This window comes from Furipterus horrens, unplaced genomic scaffold, assembly GCF_987537825.1.
Source record: "Furipterus horrens unplaced genomic scaffold, mFurHor1.1.pri manual_scaffold_9, whole genome shotgun sequence".
Taxonomy (NCBI): Eukaryota; Metazoa; Chordata; class Mammalia; order Chiroptera; family Furipteridae; genus Furipterus; species Furipterus horrens.
The window spans coordinates 49,591,069-49,603,734 of NW_028327179.1; the positions used below are offsets into that span (position 1 = coordinate 49,591,069).

General features: G+C 40.0%; 1 pseudogene; it reads right to left on the reverse strand.

The window, feature by feature from the left end:
- Window positions 1-236: 236 nt before the first annotated feature.
- Window positions 237-1,475, reverse strand: LOC150001716 (poly(rC)-binding protein 2 pseudogene; annotated as a pseudogene).
- Between the last annotated feature and the right edge of the window lie 11,191 nt (window positions 1,476-12,666).

Below are 12,666 nucleotides of genomic sequence, written 5' to 3' on the forward strand. Positions count from 1 at the left end.
TGATGTCCAACCCACTGAACCATACCACTCAGGGCAAGACCTGTGGCCATTTTAAGAGCTATATATACACTTAATTTTCACAACAGTTTCATGGTAGATATTATGTCTCTCATATTGCAGGTGAATAAGCAGGCTCATCTAAGGACAAAAGGCCAATAAATAGTACAATATGAAATTTTTGGAAGTACTTATGTATTCATTTATTATTATTTTTTTTAATTTTTATTTTTTGTAGAAACTGAAAATTTACAAACTATTTAAAACCTGGAATCGCTGACTGTTCAGAAACTACACAGATGGATCATGGGTGGTGGTGAGCAGCAGAAAGGGATTATGGATGAATCTGCATTGTTCTAGCTGCTCCCCATGCCACCCGTCTCCGAAGAAAGCCTGACATTGATTAGATATTGAGCCAGGCTAATGTTGGCAGCAGATCCAGTGATGGTAACCTGCCTATCAGTAGATCCCTCCACTGGGTTCGCAATTTTGATCTGTGCCCCAGACATCTGATGGATCTCATTGATTTTGGCGCCTTGACGCCCGATTATGCAGCCAATCAAATCATTTGGAAAGGTGAGTTCATGAGAAGTAGTCTGCGCAGATGCATCCAAACCGGCACTGAATCCGTGTTGCCATGCGTCATGGGAAAATGAGACGGTTGCATTGCCAAGTGGTGTAGCTTGGTAAAATCTGGCTGTGGAATGGCATACTGTCCTTGAATGGTATAGGCCTCTAGAGGTGGTCCCTCCAGGTCAGGGTTGAGGCACATGCACGGGGTGGTGTGGGGAAAGTTCGCACTGTCGCTGCCTGTGCTGTACCTGTCCTGACCACCTGCAAAGATGACTGGAGAACTGGACGGCTTGGGCTGGTACGGGATGGTCACACCCTTCAGGGGGGACTGGGAGAGAGTCTCCAACATGACCACACAGATCTGTTTCACACACTCAATGATGGACTGCAGAATGCCAGCAATTGTAATGGCCCGCTCAGTTGAATTGGGGAGCATGTCCCTTGCCACCTGGACCTGAGCCCCTGTACTCTCTCGTATTTCCTTGATCTTGCAACCACCTTTCCCAATGAGAGAGCCGCACCGCCTAGCAGGGACCACCAGCTTCAGGGTGACTGGGAGTCTATTGGCAGCTGTGCTATTGGTCATAGAGCTGCTGATGTCCTCTTCCAGTTTGTCAATGATCATAGCAAAGACTTTGAAGATGGCATTAGTGGGTCCAGCCAAAGTGATAATTCTCTCAGGACGATTCCCTTCTGAGATGTTGATGCGTGCACCACTCTCCTCGCGCATCTTCTTAACTGATTCTCCTTCTTTCCATGATACTGCCAACTTCCTTTCCATGCATAAGTAGCCGGATGGTGAGTGTGACGTTTAATCCACCTTCAATCACACCGGTGTCCATGTTGAGCAGTGTTCCGAGGAGCAGGACTTTGAGTGGTCAAATCTTTGGTCACTGGTGGGGGGGAGGGGGAGATGAAAGTCAAAAACTGCAGGCGTGAGGCGACTGAGGGGAAAAGGGGAGCGGGCGGGAAGGGGAAGGGTGGGAGGCGGGGGGGGGGTGGGCGGGAAAGGAGGGGGCCCCCCGCGGGCGGGCGGGCGGAGGAGGAAGGGGGGGTGGAGGAGGAGGAGAAGGAGGGGGGAAAGAGAGACCCCGGGGCGGGCGGGCGGGTGGGAGAGGGCGCAGGCTGTGGCTGCTCCAGCTGCTGCCTCTGCTGGTCTGTCATTTATTATTTTAACAACTTTAACAAGTTGGGGGAACTCAAGAGTTGGAAAATTTTAGTTTTAGGTAACAGTTAATAAACTTAGTACTGAATGCATGTAAAAAGCTATTGTTTCAGGCACTGAAGATATGACCAAGCCTGACTCCAGGAGACCACAAAAAATTTGACCTCTATGCCCCAGGGGGGACTGCAAGCAATCAAGATTGTGTTCCAGGGAGAGACACCACAGCCCAGGCCACAAATAAAGAATCACTAATTAAAAATCACCAGTCAACAGATGAACAGATGCTAGGGAAATTGCCAAACTGCAGCTTTTATCTGATTTTACCTTTTTTCTGAGTTCCAAATCCCTTGCCTACACCTTTTTTTCCCCCAAATTCCAAACCCGTTACCTACACTTCTTCCTCTGTAAAGAAAGGCTGGCTTGAAATGAAGTGTAAGATTGTCTTTTTAGGGTACATAACCCAACATCTTCACAGATAGCTGGCCATCTGAATAAAGCGCCCATAAAAATTCAATCCCTGTCTTTACTTACTGGTTCTGGTGGTGGCAGGCAGCACAAACACTGACTTTTCAGGTTTCAAAGTTTTCAAATACTGTGTGGCAGACATTGAGGTTATAATGGTAAATTTCTCTCATGGAATTTACAACCTAGTAGGGGGAGGAGAGGACAGAGTTTGGTTAGATAATCACTTTAATAAAAGTATAACTACAAACTAGGGTAAATGATCTAAAGACAAAAAACATCGAGATGTATGAACACATTTAAGTACAAAACCTAATCCAGAGCAAGACTAGGTGGAGTGTCAACGTAAAGTGGTGGAGGTGGAGCGAGGAGGAGCTAGTACACACAACACTCTGTAAGTGGAGGTAGCACAGCACATGTGAGGAGCAGAAAGAGCATGAAAATGGCCCTTGTGGACAGAGCACAGAGTGTAGTGGTGTAGGACACAGGTGGAGAGGGAGGTGGGGCCAGATCATATAAGCCCTGGTGGACCACATCAAGAATTTTGGTTTTTGTCCTAAAGGTAATGTTAACTCTGAAGATTTTGAGCAGAAGTTGTCAGGGTCATATTTGCATTTTGGAAAGATCAATCTAGTTGCTTCTTGGAGGATGGATGGGAAAGGACCACAGTGGATGCAGAGGAGGATCAAGTGCTGGCCACTAATAACTCAAGTAGAAGAGGCCACGTCTGCAAAGAAGACTGAGAACACACAAACAGAACAGTAAGAGAAAAGCTAGAAGGGCAAGACCATTACTAGATTTTATGAGAATTGCAAAGAATCTTGCCTGCCATGATTATTACTCTGTGTTCTCATGGTAATTTTCTATTGGCCTCATTCCTTCTATATTTCTTATTTGGAACTTTCTATAAGGAAGATTCTTCCCTTCTCCTCCATTTACTTGTTTAGTCAATCATTTGTTTATTTCAATTTGGACTCATGAATAGTTATTTTATTCTTTGTGGTATAACCAACTTTATCATCTATTTTATTGCTCAAATTATTCTAGCCTTGGCCTTTGGGAGTTTTATCAGGTTGGGTTCAGTGTTTTTCTCTCTTTAACTTAATAAACTTCATATTTTAGAGCAGTTTTAGGTTCACAGAAAAACTGAGCAGAAATTACAGAGCATTCCCATTATACTCTGTCACCCCCGCTGGCCCCCCCACCCCCAGTTACTTTTATTAACTTCTTGCATTAGAGTGGTACATTTGTCACAGCGGATTTGGCAATATTGATACATTATTTATTATTGACTAAAGACACTAGTTCACATTAGAGTTCACTCTTTGTGTTGTATATTCTATGGGTTTTGACAAATGTATAATGACATGAGTCCCTCATTACTGTTTCACTGCCTTAAGTGTCCCCTGTGCTCCAACTGTTCATCCCTTTCTCCCACTAAGCCCTGGCAACCACTGATATTTTTACTGTCTCCATCGTTTGCCTCTCCCTGGATGTCATATAATTGGAAACATAGAGTATGTAGCCTTTTCAGATTGGCTTCTTTGACTAAGCAATCTGCACTAAAAGTTACTGAATGTCTCCTCCAGGCTCGACAGCTCCTTTCTTTTTGTTGCTGAATAATATTCTGTTTGTTTATCCATTCACTCATCTAGTCACCTATTGAAACATCTATTTTTTTCCTAGAGTTTTTTAAAGTATATTTTATTGATTATGCTGTTACAGATGTCCCAGTTTTTGCCCCTTTACTCTCCTCCACCTAGTACTCCCCTTCCCTCCAGCAGTCCCACCCCTCTTAGTTCATGTCCATGGGTTGTTCATGTCAGTTCTTTGGCTTCACCCTTTCTTATACTATTCTTAACATGCCCCTGTCTATTTTGTTCTACCAGTTATGCTTCTTAATGCCTGAACTATTTCCCCATTTCTCCCCATCCCCCCTCCCAGCTGATAAGCCTCCAAATTATCCCCATACCTGTGATTCTGTTCCTATTCTGGCTTGCTTAGTTGGATTTTGTTTTTATTTTTTAGATGCAGTTGTTGGTAGTTTGTTGTCATTTTAATGTTCATAGTTTTGATCTTTTTCTTTTTCTTAAATAAGTCCCTTTAACATTTCATATAATAATGACTTTGTGATGATGAATTCCTTTAGCTTTACCTTGTCTGGGAAGCGCTTCATCTGCCCTTCCATTCTAAATGATAGCTTTGCTGGAGTTCATCAAAATGTGAAGTGCCCTATTTTATGTATCCCAATATATTGGATGACATCTTTGTGTTTCTGGTTCATCTTTCTCGAAGCTTGACAGTTTCAGATAATGTTTATGATATTAGTCAACTTTTAAAAATTTGCAAATTTTTAACATGTTGATTTCTTTTCCTGTTTTAAATAAATATTCACTTTTGTACCTAATTTTGCATTTATGCTTTTGAGTTCTTTTTCTTAAAGAGAGTCCATCAAATTGTATAAGTTTCAAGCCAAAATCTGGATCTGGCCCAATCACAAGCAGCATGGCATTAATCAGGACTTGAGACAAAAGTGTCATCCAAGAAATAGGCCTAATATATAAACATAATTGTTTATTTCTGGCTTAGACAGTTCCTAAGCATCTCTTTCAATTGAGTATCAGGTCCATTTTCTTGGTTATAAAGGCTCACCTACCAAGGCAGCACAAGGCAGGGCAGGGAAGATACACCATCCTAGACACTTAAAATAGAAAATGACGAGCATTTGTGCACAAACAGGTCCAGTGGACTAATCTGTATTTCCAAGGTCTCATAGGAAGCTGGGCCATGGGATCCGAGCTTCCTGATTAGCATCCCACTCTCTGATCCATCCAAGTGGAAGGCTTTCATGGCATTTTTGCCAAAATATCTACCTCAATCTCCTGAACAAATACCTGAAATCCCACCATTAAAAACTTATTCTTTTGGATCTTGAAGCACTTCTGGAAGTTTAACACTGATTATTAAAATATAAATCCCTTGGGGCAAAGTTATATTCTATAGTAACAATTTCAGTGAGATGAATATGTCTGATACTCAGTGAAGCTGGTTCCCCTTTCTCTGTCCCTTACAAGAATTGGTTAACATCTGTAGCACTGGGTTCCTAGTGGGTTTTCTGTGGTATGGGGCTCTGGTTGTATAGGAGTGTGTCTTTGGGAGAGAGGTCCAAAGACAGCTTTTCTTCTTTGCTATTTTACCAAGCTCTAAGCATGGAAGATGCTAGAATATAAATAGTCTGTTACAGTTAGAAAAGTAAGAGGGAGACCAAAGAGTCAACCTCTAATTGCCTAAAATATTAATGTGAAAGAAATTACATTAGAATTAGGAGTGATTGGATTTCTTCATTAGCCTTTAAGGGAATTTACTTTCTGTTAAGGTGATTGCAGAGGTATTCAAAAGTGCTAAACTTATCAGTATGCCTGCTTCCCAGACATTAACATTAAGGGATTCCTGTAATAACTCTGGTATAAGTTAGTTTACTGTCTCTAGATTTACTGAGGCAATATTTCTTACACACAATTTTGTGCTTTTCTATTATTCACATGTACACCCATATATTATTCTACCGGTACCCTCTTTATAAAAAGTTATGTTTTCCTGACTTCTTTTTCTGCTGTATTGGCATGATTTCTGGACTGTGGATTCAGATGATAGAATAAGGCAAAAAGGTCACTGGAGAGTGGCAGCCTTTCCCATTGTCACTGCATGGTCTCTGTGCCTATCAAGATAATGTCTATTTCCATCCATGTTGGATTCTTTAAAAACTGTAAAAATTTACTCATAATAGTCACCCAAAGGACTAACTGGAAGATGCAGCAATAATGGCAAGATCCTCTCAATCTCTGTACTGGAATTCTTTCAATAACAGCTGACTTTTTTCCCCCTGCACAACCAAATGTATAGCTGCTTTTTATATTTTGTATGTGAAACAGTTATGCTGGAAAAGTATGAATTCTTAGTAAAATTCTTGTCAATTTAAAATTATTCCTTAGCTGCTGTTCCAGATCTACCTATTAATTCTAGTTTTCCAGCTTTTTTTTCCCCCCTTAACTTACTCAAACCACTCTCCACACTTTGGCCAAAATTGCTTTAACTGAAGTTCATCTGCTTAAAGATCTCCAACAGTTTTCCAGTGCCTCCTCATTAAAGCTGAATGTTGTTAGGATGAGACTTGCTCCCACCCCTCATTCCTGACTCCCCCAGCAACACTCCCCCCTTGCCCACGCCCATGCCCTGACCCCTTGCAGCTTTCCAGGCCACTCCCCATGAGTACCTCCATAAATTCAAATGATCTGTGAGTCCCCTAAGGAGCTAAGCTAGTTCCAGCCTTTGTGTCTTTGCACAAAGCCCCTATTTCCCCACTGAATCTGCCTGACAAATCCTAATTATTCTTTTCTTCACATGAGAATAGACCATAATATAACATTCTTGTATGCACACAACTCATTGAAGCCTTAAGATTCTGCCATAAAACATTTTAGTTGGGAGTTGATGTCTTCCACATAGCCCTTCTCTGATCTTATTTCCCTGCCTGAGGTAACCACTATCATGCATTTGTATTTACTGTTCCCAAACATGTTTTATATTTTTGCAATATATGCATGTACTCATAAGCAACATAGTATTTGTGTGCAAGTTTTAAAATCAGATAAATGTCATCATACTCATACTATATTTAAAATTTTGCTACTTGTTATTGTTAACAGGTGTACTCTAATTTTATTCATTTTACCCATTATGCAGTATTCTATTATATAAATAAGCCACAATTTATCTATGCTCTTTTTGATGCACATTTGAATTGTTTCTGATTACTTTCAATTATGAATAATGCTGCTGTCAGCATCCTTGCACACATCTCTTTGTGTATATATGCTAAGACTTTCTCTGTGATAAATACCTAGAAGTAGCTGGGTTATAATGTATATACACATTCAGCTGATGTAACACTTGATGTTTCTGATATTACACTGCTTCTAAAGAGATTTGTATTTATTACATTTTGTCTGCGTTCTTTTAAAGTATATCTTATTGATTATACTATTATAGTTGTCCCAATTTGTTTCCCCTTTGTCCCCTTCTGTCTGATACCCCTTTCCCTCCAGCAATCCCCCCCCCTTTGTTCATGTCCATGGGTTGTACACATATATTCATTGGTTTCTCCATTTCCTTTACTATTCTTAACAGCCCCCTGTCTATTTTGAACCTACCTATTATGTTTCTTAATCCCTGCACCTTCCCCCTCCCCACTGATAAACCTCCATATTATCTCCCTATCTATGATTCTGTTCCTGTTCTTGTTATTTGCTTAGTTTGTTTTTGTTTTTTAGATTCTGTTATTGATAGTTGTGAGTTTGTTGTCATTTTACTGTTCATAGTTTTGATCTTCTTTTTCTTAAGTAAGTACCTTTAACATTTCATATAATAAGGGCTTGGTGATGATGAACTCCTTTAGCTTTACCTTGTCTGGGAAGCACTTTATCTGCCCTTCCATTCTATATGATAGATTTGCTGGATAGAGTAATCTAAGTTGTAGGTCCTTGTATTTTATCACTGCGAACATTTCTTGCCAGCCCCTTCTCGCCTGCAAAGTTTCTTTTGAGAAATCAGCTGACAGTGTTGTGGGAACTCCTTTGTAGGTAACTCTCTGCTTTTCTCTTGCTGCTTTTAATATTCTCCCTTTATCTTTAACCCCTGGCATTTCAAGATGATGTCTCAGTGTGGTCCTCTTCGGACCTAGCTTGTTTGGAATTCTCTGTGCTTCCTGGACTTGTATGTCTATTTCCTTCACCAAATTAGGGAAGTTTTCTTTCATTTTTTTTCAAATAAGTTTTCAATTTCTTGCTCTTCCTCTTCTCCTTCTGGCACCCCGATGATTCAGATGTTTGTATGTTTAAAATTGTCCCAGGGGTTTCTAATCTTCTCCTCATTTTATTCAATTCTTGTTTCTTCTTTCCGTTCTGGATGAATGTTTATTTCTTTCTTTTCTTCCAAATAGTTGATTTGAATCCTGGCTTTCTTCCCATCACTGTTGGTTCCCTGTATGTTTTTCTTTGTTTCACTTAGTATAACCTTCACTTCTTCCTTTATTTTGTGCCTATACTCAAACATTTCTCTGAGCATCATTAACACCAGTGTTTTGAACTCTGCATCTGGTCGGTTGGTTATCTCCTTTTCTCTTAGTTCTTTTTCAGGAGTTTTGATCTATTCTTTCATTTGGGCCATACCTCTTTGTCTCCTCAATTTGACTGCCTCCCTTTGTTTGCTTCTGTGTTTACATAGAGCTGTTGCACCCATAATGTTGTAAGGGATGAAGCCTTAGGTATTTGTCAGTGCCAGGTGACCTGTTTCATCACCTTGTGGTGGTGTTTGTGGGAAGAGGTCAGAGAGGGAACAATGCTGCTTGCTTGGCATTTGCCCCCTTTCCAGTCACTTCACCCAATTCCCATATGTGACTGGTGCTCCTCTAGCTGTTGCCCTGGTAATGGTTCCCAGAGTGGGTGGGTTTGCATAAGTTCTAGGACCACGAGAGCCCTCTAAACAAACTCTCTTGAGAGATGGGCAGTTTCTTCCACCACCCCAACCCCCACTGTTTTCCACAGACAGAAGCTATGAGGCTTTATTTTCCCAGCACTAGAACCATGAGCTGTGTGGTCTGGCCTGGGGCTCTGATCGCTCCCCACGTGTCTCTCTGGCTTTTATCCACCATATGTGAATGTAGAACTGCTTGTTCTGCAGCATTCTGCAGCAGGCGCTGCCTTGCCACCGCTGCCTTGCCTCCATCATACCACATCCTCTCTGCCCTGGCTCCCCATCTCTACCCCGCCTACCCATCTGGATGAATATTTTTTCTTAATTCTTTGGTTGTTGAACTTCCATAGTTTGATTTTCTGGGAGTTATGGTTGTTTTTTGTTTTGAAGTAGGTGTAACCTTTCTTATGGTTGTGTGAGAACGCGAAGCATGTCTACCTACATCTCCATCTTGACCCTATTTTCTGTACTCTTGATGCCCTGGCAGCTGGGGCCTCACTGACTAGGAAGAGACTGCCCTTTTCAGGTCTAACCAATGCTTTTTTTCCCCCTAAGAAGATATTTTCAAGATACAATACAATTATACTTAAAATTGATAAATTTGTATAGTCATAGAGCTCAAAGATTTTAAAAACTGAATGACAGAATAATATTCCCAATGATAGGGGAATGCAAAATAGCTAGAGATGGTTTTTATTTATCCCACTCCGTTGTCCATGTCCATGAGTCATTTATACACGTTCCTTGACTAAACCCTTCCCTTACTTTCCCCCCTTCTCTCCCTCCCGCCTCTCCCCTTTTGACTGTTATTTTGCTCCTGGTTCTATTTAGTTCACTTGTTTATGTTGTTCCTTGGTTTCCTGTATTAGGTGATATCATATGGTATTTTTCTTTCTTTGCCTGGCTTATTTCACTAAGTATAATTCTCTCTAGTTCCATCCATGTTGTCACAAATGGCAGGAGTTCCTTCTTTCTCTCTGCTGCATAGTATTCCATTGTGTAAGTGTACCACAGCTTAGGTTGTTTCTAGCACTTAGCTATTGTAAACAGTGCTGCTATGAACATAGGGGTGCATAAGTTCTTTTGAAATAGGGTTTTAGGATTTTTCGGGTATACTCTTAGCAGTGGACTCGCTAGTTCAAAAGGCAGTTCCATTTTTAGTTTTTTGAGGTAATTCCATACCATTTTCCATAGTGGTTGCACCAGTCTGCATTCCCACCAACAGTGCAGTAGGGTTCCCATTTCTCCACATCCTCGCCAGCACTTGTTTGTTGATTTGTTGATGATGGCCATTCTGATTGGTGTAAAGTGGTATCTCATTGTGGTTTTTATTTGCGTCTCACTGACGGCTAGTGATGTTGAGTATTTTTTCATGTGTCTATGGACCTTCTGTATGTCCTCTTCAGAGAAGTGTTTGTTCAGTTCCTTTGCCCATTTTTTAATTGGGTTGTTTGTTTTCTTGATGTTGAGCCATATAAGCTCTTTATATATTTTGGATATCAGTCCCCTGTCTGAGATATCATTGGCAAATATGTTTTCCCATATGGTTGGTTTCCTTTTCATCTTGCTGATGTATTCTTTTGCTGAGCAGAAACTCTTTAGTTTGATGTAGTCCCATTTCTTTATTTTTTCCTTTATTTCTCTTGTCTTAGGAGATGTATCTGTGAAGATATTGTTACGTGGGATATCTAAAATTTTCCTTCCTATGTTTTCCTCTAGGACTTTTATGGTGTCACGGCTTACATCTAAGTCTTTGATCCATCTTGAGTTTATTCTTGCGTGTGGTATAAATTGGTGGTCTAGTTTCATTTTTTTGCATGTCCCTGTCCAGCTCTCCCAGCACCATTTGTTGAAGAGGCTCTTCTCACTCCATTTTATGTTCCTTCCCCCTTTATCAAATATTAGTTGACCATATAGTCCTGGGTTTATTTCTGGGCTCTCTATTCTGTTCCATTGATCTATATGTCTGTTCTTTTGCCAGTACCAGACTGTTTTGATCACAGTGGCTTTGTAGTATAATTTGATGTCTGGTATTGTGATTCCTCCTGCTGTGTTCTTCTGCCTCAAGATTGCTTTGACTATTCGGGGTCTTTTTTGGTTCCATATAAATTTTTGAAGTATTTGTGCTAGGTCTGTGAAATATGTCATTGGTATTTTAATAGGGGTTTCATTGAATCTGTAAATTGCTTTGGATAGTATAGCCACCCACAACTTTTTTAGCCACTTGTCTGTTGATGGGCACTGGGGCTGCTTCCACATCTTGGCTATTGTAGCTAACGCTGCAATGAATATAGGGGTGCATATATATTTTAGTGTTTTTAGGTTTCTTTAGATATATGCCCAGAAGTGGACTTACTGGGTCATAAGCAGTTCTATTTTTAATTTTATTAATTATTGTTTTCCATAGTGGCTGCACCAACATGTATTCCCACCAACAGTGCACTAGCATTCCTTTTTCTCTACATACTTGTCCACACTTATTGTAGCCAATGCTTTGAGACAGCAACTCTCCTAAAATTTTGCCTTTCACATGCAAATGAACCAATAGAAAGCCAGTATATTCCTCTGTTCTATCATCCCAGGGCCAGGTACCAGACAAGGAGAAACAGTTCACAAATTCCAGGGCCTGCAGAAATTATTCAAACTGACCAATCCTAAACCTACCTACCTGCCCTGCCTTTCCTTCCCTGTGGAGACCACAGTAAAGTCTCATGCCCATGCTTTCCCCTCACCTTTTCTGCCTCAACAGGCCTTTGTGCTCCCCGCGTGACCCCTCCTCTTAGTAATGAACTGTTTCTCAATTGCCATCATTTCTTGACCTGTTGGTCTCACCAGACCTGGATAATAGCAAATCTACATTTTAAAACAAGGTTATATCAATATAAACCAGTGTACGAGAGTTCCTATCAATGCATGATAGCTCTTTTTTCCAACATCAACATATTCAGATTCTGATTTTTGCTACTATGGTTAGGTATGAAATCATTATTTTAAATTCTGTTTCTGTGATTAATGAGGTTGAGCATCTTTAAATCTTCTGTGATTCCAGTTTCTTCTTCTGTGAATTTCAATTGCTCTTATGTACTCATTAAAAAAATTAGATTATCTTCTATTACCTATTTGTATGAGTTCTTTTTTTCCACCAGCTTCCAGCATCATTTATTTTTCATAGAATCTAGATACAATTAACTATAGCAAGACAGTACTCAATACTATTTAAGCCTCATTTTAGGTTCTTTAAACTATCTCAGCATTTGTAAATGTGAATTCACATTTCAGTAAAGATGAAAACTAAAATCAGACATAAATGTTCTCAATATTGATGTTAACTACAATTCTTTTATATGTAACATGTGGACTTTAATATAGCAGAATTTGGCCTTTATAAACTAGCTTACACGTAAACAGTTACTTTGCTTATTTGTCCTAATCTATTTAGTGTTGCACCAGAGCCCCTCCCACAGCTCTCACTATGCAAATAGATTTCTCCCCTAAGGATAAAGTGAAAAAGTCCCCGCCCTGAAAAATAGTGCTAACGGAATTATCCAATTCTAAATTATCAGCAAATATAACACCAGAAACATATTATGGGCTACTCTTAAGTCTTTTAACCTAAGTAATATAAAAGTTACAGTGTTGACCAAAAGAACACACAGGTTTCTCATTAAATTTTGTTTTAATGGGTCTCAAAAATTTTGTGACAGATTTTGGTCGTTTCCATTAAAAAGTACTGACTTTAAAAACTAATAACTTAACTGCCACACACCACAAAAAAACCCAAATGGTCCACAAAATTCTCCTTTCTTTCTGAAGGTTTTACAATGCATTGTAATCATTAATCAGCCCTTTACTAATGAACTTAAATGACCAATTGAGACAAAGCTCTGAGACTGTTCTTCCACCACGGATTAAGACTGGGCAGGTATTGGGGATAATAT